Here is a 9196-nt window from a genome sequence, read left to right on the forward strand (position 1 = left end):
ATTATTTTATTTTATTTTATTTTATTTTATTTTATTTTATTTTATTATTTTATTTTATTTTATTTTATTTTATTTTATTTTATTTTATTTTATTTTATTTTATTTTATTTCTATACTGCCCTTCTCCTGCGGGACTCAGGGCAGTGTACAGCTGAGATAAAACATAGCATATAAAATTTAAAAACAGTTTAAAAAACAATTAAATAATTTCGGTCCAAAATTTAAAACAACCCAATTAAAACCGAATTCAATTAAAACTGAGAGGATGGGATCAAGCCAGCCTGGCTAGATGGAATAAGTGTGTTTTCAGGGCCCGACTAAAAGTCCGGAGGTCTGATATCGTGCGTATCTCAGGGGGTAGGTCATTCCAGAGGGCAGGTGCTGCCACAGAGAAGGCTCTCCCCCTGAGGGTCACCAGCTGGCACTGTCTGGCCGATGGCACCCTGAGGAGGCCCTCTCTGTGTGAGTGAACCAGTCAGTGGGAGGCTATTGGTGGCAGAAGGCGGTCTCGCAGATACCCCGGCCCTAAGCAATGGAGCGCTTTAAAGGTGGTCACCAACACCTTGAAACGCACCCGGAAGACCACAGGAAGCCAGTGCAGCTCGCGCAGGAGAGGTGTCATATGTGAGCGCCCCGTCGCTCCCATAATCCCCTGCGCAGCCACATTCTGGACTAACTGCAGCCTCCGGGTGCATCCCAAGGGGAGCCCCATGTAGAGAGCATTGCAGTAGTCCAGGCGGGAAGTGATGAGTGCTTGAGTGACCGTGCGTAGGGAGTCCTGATCCAGAAAGGGGCGCAACTGTCATATCAGGCGAACCTGATAAAAAGCCCCCCTGGCCACGGCCGTCATATGCTCTTCTAAAGACAGCCGTGCATCCAGGAGGACGCCAAAGTTGTGAGCCCTCTTCGTGAGGGCCATTGATTCATCCCCAATAGCCAGCGATGGTGCCAGCTGGTTATATCAGGACGCCGGAAGCCACAGCCACTCGGTCTTGGAAGGGTTGAATCGGAGCCTGTTTCTCCCCATCCAGGCCTGCACGGCCTCGGGACATCACTTCAAGGGCGTCGTTGGGGTGGCCTGGGGTGGAGATGTACAGCTGAGTGTCGTCAGCGTACTGATGGAACTCCACCCCAAAACCACGGATGATCTCGCCCAGCGGCTTTACATAAATGTTGAACAGAAGGGGCGAGAAGACCGACCCTTGTGGCACCCCACAAGCAAGGTGCCTCGGGGTCGACCGCTGCCCCCCTGCCAACACAGATTGCGACCGGTCAGAGCGGTAGGAGGAGAACCACCACAGAACGGTGCCCCCCATCCCCAGCCCCTTCAACCGGTGCAACATGATACCATGGTTGATGTATCAAAAGCCGCTGAGAGATCTAACAGAACCCGGGTAGAGGAACAACCCCTATTCCGAGCTCTCCAGAGATCATCCACCAACGTGACCAATGCCGTTTCCGTGCTGTGCCCAGGCCGGAAGCTGGACTGGAGCGGGTCTAGATAGACAGCTTCATCCAGATACCCGGGAAGCTGTCACACCACCACACTCTCAACAACCTTCGCAACGAAGTGAAGGTTGGAGACTGGACGATAGTTAGCCAAAACAGCCAGATCCAGAGTGGGCTTCTTGAGGAGGGGCCTCACCACTGCTTCTTTCAAAATGGCTGGCAGGACCCCCTCACTCAGAGAAGTGTTAACAATCCTCTGGAGCCAGCCTCGTGTAACCTCCCGGGAAGCCAGTACCAACCAGGAGGGAGACGGGTCCAATAAACATGTGGTCATGTTCAGCCGTCCCAGGATCCTGTCCACGTCCTCGGGAGCCACAGGATCAAACTCCTCCCAGATAACACTCTCAAGATCTGCCTCAGTCATCCCGTCCAGACTTACCCAGTCAGAGGCCAGGCCTTCCCGAATCTGAGTGATCTTGTCATACAGATACTGCACAAAATCCTCAGCTCGACCCTGCAAGGGATCATCCCGCGCTTCCAGATGGAGGAGGGAGCGGGTCACCCTAAATAGGGCGGCTGGGCGATTATCTGATGATGCAATAAGAGCAGCAAAATAGCTAGATTTCTCCACTTTTATCGCCACTAGGTAGGTCTTAATATGAGACCTCACCAGTGTTCGGTCAGATTCGGAGCGCCTGGTCCTCCAACTACTCTCCAGGCGTCTTTTCTGGTGCTTCATCTCTCTCAGCTCCTCAGAGAACCAAGGAGCTAGGTGAGTTCGGTGCCGGGTCAGAGGCCGCAAAGGCACGACGCGGTCCAAAGCCCCAGCGGCCCCACTATCCCAGGCAGCCACCAGGTCTTCAGCCGAGTCATGAGCCAGAGTCTCAGGAAATGGCCCAAGCTCCATCTGGAACCTATTAGAATCCATCAGGCGCCTGGGGTGGAACCACCTGGTTGGTCCCGCCTCCCTGCAGAGGGGTGCAGCGGTTAGAAAGTCCAGTCGAAGGAGCGAGTGGTCAGACCATGACAAGGGTTCGATGACTATATCCCCTGTATCAAGGCCACTCGACCACTGACCAGAGACAAAAACTAAGTCCAGAGTGTGTCCACCCGTGTGAGTAGGGTCATGAATTAACTGAGTAAGGTCCATGGCCGTCATGGAAGCCATGAACTCTCGAGTCACCTCAGACGTTTCACTGATAGATGGCAGGTTGAAATCCCCCATGACTAAAAGTCTGGGGGTATCAACCGCCACCTCGGCTATGACGTTGAGCAGCTCGGGCAGGGCCGTTGCCACATGGCACGGAGCCAGGTACGTGATCAACAAGCCCATCTGTACTCCACGGCCCCACTTCACAAAAAGGGACTCACATCCAGCTATCTGTGGAACAGTGGTCTCCCTCGGATCAAGACCTTCCTTTATAATAACCACCACCCCCCTCGCCCCTGCCCTGAGCTCTTGGCTGATGGGATATTAACATGGTAGGAACTTACCTCCAAGAGGTTCAATCTTATATTTTAGAAACTTTCAAGCAGTATTTCCATCAACTCTTATTTCTCTGTCCATTTAAAAAGCTGGAGCTTGAAGAATACATGCTAGCTGTTGCATCTTATTAAAAATATTGGATTAGACAATTCAAAGCACTATCTTGGACATGCAGTGGATTTGTAGCATTTACACAGGAAACTACTACTACTACTTATAATAATTTTTATTTTAAATTTACTGCAATGCATTTTGTACACTTTAGTTAACTTATAAGGAGCTATCAAATGTAAATGTGAAAGTGATGCAGAAGGGATAATAGATTAAGACAGTCTCGTTGATGCAAGAGAACTGTAATTTTCTGAGATATCAACCATTTAATAAATAACAAAGAGAAAAAAGAAGCAGGAATTGATTTGTGTTTCACTGAAGCTCAAGAATTAACTCTGTGGTTTTCCAAACTAGAACATTCCATTATTTCCATCCATGGAGGAGCTGCTTAAGAAAACCATCAATGCATTTTGTACTGAGATTGCTGCTGTATTACTCTAAAGAAAAAAAGAAAAGAAAGAAAAACTAAAAATCACAAAAGAAGTTTACATAATAGTTTTACAATGAAAATGACATCTTAAAATTTCCCATGGATATTGGTTGTATGACCATTTAAAATTTGAGCATTTCCCCTTCTCAATTACAATTCAATGCTATTAACAAAATTAGAAAAAAATGTCAGGAAATTCTTATGAAATAACTAGAGCTAAGACCAGATAGTATTCAACTTCTGAATTTCAGAAGTGGTATTTGCTCTTCCATGCTGGTTAGTCCCTATTATACATCTTTGCCAGTGGTTTTCAAACATTTGGGCCTCAGGACCCCTTTACATTCTTAAAAATGATTAAGGATCCTAAAGAGCTTTGAAATAAAAACAGAATTGTTAAACTATTTCTTTGTTCCACTTTGCATACTCCTTAAAGAATATTTTGGCTTTGTGCCTAAAACACAACTAGAGCTTATGGTTTCCCAGTTTGGCATGCAATGATGCATTAACTGGTACATTTAGTTGACTTTATCATCTGTATAATAAGATGACCAAAATAAGATGACAGCCTTTCCACAATAGGCATGTAATCTGGGAAAAATTAAGCTGCCAGAATTTTTGCTTTTCCTGAAATTAATCAAGATACAATAATTCTGCCAGGGTAAGTGATGTCACATGGTTGGAATGCTAAAACTTTAATCACCTGGATTAAACATTAATGTTTAAAACATTAGGTTTTAAAAATCTAGCTAGCTAGGAGTTATAACATCAATGCAAAAATCAAACATTCCACAGAAGTCTAGCTGAGAGGAAAGAAGGTATTTATTAAGCATTTCAGATACGTGTGTTTTTCCTGTCTTACTCCATTCTGGTAGATTTTTGCTTGCTGCCCTAAACTGCTGTTAGTCTGATTGCTGAGGAGGAAAGAAAAAACAAATATCTTTATTTTGACCATCAGGAGATATGTCTAATGATCAGGCCATCTTGTATTGGCCAAAACCATGACTTTTGGAGAAAGCAGAGCATTTGAGCATTTGTCAAATATGTAATAACCAGATGGCCCTCATCCTAAATCTACTGGTAGTTAGGATTCTAGTTTTTCATACAATCTACATGCTGTTATAATCTACATTTAAATAAAGCATATAAAGACCAACTCATTCATAAGTATGTCATTGATTGGCATTTGTATTGCTTAGTTGTGGTACTGGGTTGATGAGCTTGATGGTTGAGGCAGATAATTTAAGATTAGTTAACTAAATAATCTTCCCTATACATTGTATACATTGGTACATACAGACCACCCCAACGATGCCCTTGATGTGATGTCCCGCTGCCTGGAGGCCGTGTGGGTCTGGATGGGGAGGAACAGGCTCAGACTCAACCCCTCCAAGACCGAGTGGCTGTGGCTTCCGGCGCCCCGATATAGTCAGCAGGTGCCATCGCTGACTATTGGGGGTGAATCTTTGCCCCCCACAGAGAGGGCTCGCAATCTGGGTGTCCTCCTGGATGCGCGGCTGTCTTTAGAAGAGCATATGACGGCCGTGGCCAGGGGGGCCTTTTATCAGGTTCGCCTGATTCGCCAGTTGCAGCCCTTTCTGGATCGGGACGCCCTGCGCACGGTCACTCATGCCCTTGTTACTTCCCGGTTGGACTATTGTAATGCTCTCTACATGGGGCTCCCCTTGAAGAGCACTCGGAGGCTCCAACTGGTCCAGAATGCGGCCGCGCGGGTGGTTATGGGCGCAACCCGTTATGCCCATGTGACACCCCTCCTGCGCGAGCTGCACTGGCTCCCGGTGGTCTTCCGGGTGCGATTCAAGGTGTTGGTTACCACCTTTAAAGCGCTCCATGGCATAGGACCCGGGTACCTCCGAGACTGTCTTCTGCCACCAATAGCCTCCCACCGACCAGTTCGTTCCCACAGAGAGGGTCTCCTCAGGGTGCCATCAGCCAAGTTATGTCGGCTGGCGACGCCCAGGGGGAGGGCCTTCTCTGTGGGAGCCCCAGCCCTGTGGAACGAACTGCCCCCGGAAATTCGTAAGATCTCCGACCTCTGGGTGTTTCACTGCGCATTGAAGACCCTGTTGTTCCGCCAGGCCGGACTATCAACACAATAGTTTTAAATTGGGGTATTTAAATTTATTGGGGTTTTAAATTTGAGCCACTTATTTAATTATTTTAAATTTTATATCATTGTTTTGTCTGTGTTTTTAAATAGGCTGTACACCGCCCTGAGTCCTTTGGGAGAAGGGCGGTATAGAAATAAAATTATTATTATTATTATTATTATTATTATTATTATTATTATTATTATTATTATTATTATTATTATTATTATTATTATTATAAACAGACCTTCACAGGAGGTAGGAATTTATAGTTTCTCTTAATGTGCCATGAAATATATTTGCAAATCAACAATGTTGAAAGCAAGAAGGATTAATTATAGGAGTGACATTCAGGTCAGTTTATACTTTTAGGAAAATATATATCATGTTAGAAAGCAATGCCTGAAACCGCCCCCCAAAAGATTCACTTTTCCTGCTGCTGGAAATTAATAAGAGACTTGCTGGTTTATATATTAAAATAACTATATAGTGGCATTCCCATGTTGAATTCCTCATACCCATTAATATGTAATTTGGTACAAATTACTGTGTGAATTGGAAGCATTGAGCAGAATTTATGTGGGTACTGAGTATAACATTATGTATATGTATAAAAATATTATATATATATGTGTGTGTGTGTGTGTGTGTGTGTGTGTGTGTGTGTGTGTGTTTTCTTCTTCTAGCCAGGTTTTCCCTACGTAGCCAAGGTTTTTTTGTAGCTCCAGCTCAGTACTGAGCTGGAGCTACAAAAAAACCTTGGCTACGTAGGGAAAACCTGGCTAGAAGAAAAACACATATAAACCCTATGAAGAAGTAAGAAAATTGATATATATATATATATTACTCATTGTTAATTGTTCTGGGAGACACAATGTGTATCAAAAATGATGAGTACCAAACAAATTTTTCCATAGGGAATAATGTAGTGAGTCACAAGGTAACTGATACTGACAAGTACTACTTTGTGTATTGAGTACCAAACAAACCATGAGTACCAGGTCAAAATTTTCACATCAAAATGCATTGAATACCAAATTCAATGAGTTTCAAAGCAATTGAATGCCAAGATACCACTGTAATATAGTTATTGAATAAATGTTATATAATTGCAAAGTAAGAAATTATTTTAAAAGATTCTAAATCTCATGTAAACATAATATTATAGATCAGTTAAAAAAGATTATAGTTAAATTAACTTACGAAGCATTTTTCTTTACTCAGTGCCTGTTGTTGGTTGCAAGAGAGATACCATGGTTGTTTGTATAATTTTATCCTCATATGATTCTTTACTTGGAAGTATATTGGAAAAATCTCCTGGTTCTAGGTTGAATTCCAGGCTAGGTTCCCCAGACGGTGCGGTATTTGACTCCTTGGCTGTTACATCACTTGCCTCTACTGTGGATCTTTCGCTTGGTTCTGTGCTTGGTTCAACAGGTATTTCTCCTCCTTCACTGGATTCTCCACTTGAATCCCCACTTAGATCTTCCGTTGGTTGCATGCTGGGTTGCTCACTTGGTTCTAAGTTTGGTTCCTCACTTGATTGAGTGTTGCTTAATTTTGTGTTTGAATCAACTGTTGGCACCTCTCCTGGTTCAATGCTTGGTTTCTCAGTCATTGGTGCAACAGATCCTTCTGGAATATTAAAAATTGTGAATACACTATGCAAAGTGATCATTCTGTTACTAATATCAAACACTTGGTTGCAGACATGCAACATATTAAGGTGATCATGTTGGAGTGGAATGGTCTGGTTTTTGCTTCTTTCAGTAGAAACCCTGTGACCAACCAGTGTATTTTTAATTTATGGTTACAGAGCCTCTGTTTTAGACTTTTCAGTCCTGAGAAAATAGATCATAATTTTCAAATTATTACTAGCTAAGAATACCTGTGGATTCCTCTGTTTTTATCAGGAAAATGTAACCATTTTTACTGTTCATTGAATGATTGTTAGCAAAAAAAATTAGACATTCTTGCCTAAGAAATAAATTGAGTCATGTAGGATGGTATTCAATTTGCAAGATTTCTGTAACCTAAATGTCTTTTCTATTTCAATAAATGTAATTAAACACAAATTTGTAAGATTCAGTTTTCTCTTGTAAGAATGTTGACCACCAATAAATGCTAGCTAGCCCAATCTTTCTCCATCCATTGAATTACATTCACCTTTTGAACCAAAACTGTCACTAAAAAGGTTTTAGTGACAGTTTAAGTTATAAAGTTGCTTAAGCAGGAAAAAAAATCTCAATGAAGGATATCAAGGAATCACACTAGCCTTAAACTGTAAACAAGAGACTCTGGCAGTTCACAATTTACTTTTTACCTGTTTGTGTCAGAGTAATCTTAAAGTATTCAAAGCATAATCTTTTTAACCCAATATTAACAATCTGTAAAAATCATAGTTAATAATTCCAATAATCTCCCAAATTGAGGGTTATAATACATTGGCTTACCTTGTACTATTAGTAAAAAAAGGATTGCTGAGAAGATTGACTTTTTTCTCAACATAACTTCTTGTTGCTTATGAAATAAAAGCAATACAGAAGCAGACTAAAAAGCCTGTGGAAACAGAATTTTGACTCTATTTATTTAGGAAAATCCTTGATCTCAACTTTCTCAAAAACCTAATATCTGACCTCAAAGGTTACAAGAAACCCATCCCCAATCTCTTAAATTAAAGGACTCTCAATGGGATCAGGAACTAAGTGTTGTTGGTAAAATTCCATTTCATTATCTCAGACTAAGATAACATTTACAACACTGTGCTTGAAGGAAAATTACAAGTGTTTGAATGGTGAGAAAGGATGAGTCATGGAAAAGATTTAGTGTCAAGCAATGCTCACAAGGATTTGCTTCTGGCAAATTTCTCAAGACAACTACCCTTTGCTCTCCTGCTGAATGTATTCAGTACTGCTATTCTGACAACTATCCAACTGAAAGTGCCTCTGGGCACTAGGTAGGAGGTGAAGAGTAGACTAGAGTCTGCAGTACCTTTTGCTATTGTATCATAAGAGGATAATGATGGTATCGAAACTATAAACCAAATTCAGGTTTGAGATGGAGACTCTGTTCTAATGTGCACCCATTCTTAGCATTTTAAATGATTCAGGATGCCCATATTCACATTTATTTGTCATTCTTTCTTAAAGACCCAAGGGAGACCAGTGAAATTGGGACTGGGCCTTAATGTTCTCTAATTTTGTCTTTGAGATCAAAGGAGAGGAAATTTCTTCTGAAAAAAAAAATGCTTAGTAACATATATTCTTTCAATTTTGTTCAGTGCTCACTGTTTCCTTAATGGCTTTTTCTCCAAACTCATCTCCACTTGCTTTCTTATTCTTCCTTCTTTATCTTTATCTTTATTCAAATTTTTATACTGCCCTTCTCCTTTCGGACTCAGGGCGGTGAACAGCCAAAAAATAAAACATTTTATATACAAAAGTTAAAATAAATTTAAAATAATTAAATAAATTTGGCCCATTAATTTAAAACATTCCAATTAAAACCATATCAAAATTATTTAAAACCAATCATAAAATCAGGACAGCCCGGCTAACTGAAAAAAATAGGTTTTGAGAGCCCGACGAAAAGTCCGGAGGTCTGGGATCACTC

General features: G+C 41.8%; 1 long non-coding RNA gene across 1 annotated transcript; it reads right to left on the reverse strand.

Annotated features, from left to right (window-relative positions):
• Nucleotides 1-3148: 3148 nt before the first annotated feature.
• LOC117665064 (uncharacterized) lies at nt 3149-8331 on the reverse strand. Its single transcript, XR_004591242.3, has 3 exons — nt 8038-8331; nt 6788-7219; nt 3149-3483 (listed from the first exon to the last, which is right to left on the reverse strand). It is a non-coding gene; the product is annotated as an uncharacterized LOC117665064 (long non-coding RNA).
• Between the last annotated feature and the right edge of the window lie 865 nt (nt 8332-9196).

This window comes from Pantherophis guttatus, chromosome 4, assembly GCF_059756535.1.
Source record: "Pantherophis guttatus breed Tessera chromosome 4, ASM5975653v1, whole genome shotgun sequence".
Classification (NCBI taxonomy): domain Eukaryota; kingdom Metazoa; phylum Chordata; class Lepidosauria; order Squamata; family Colubridae; genus Pantherophis; species Pantherophis guttatus.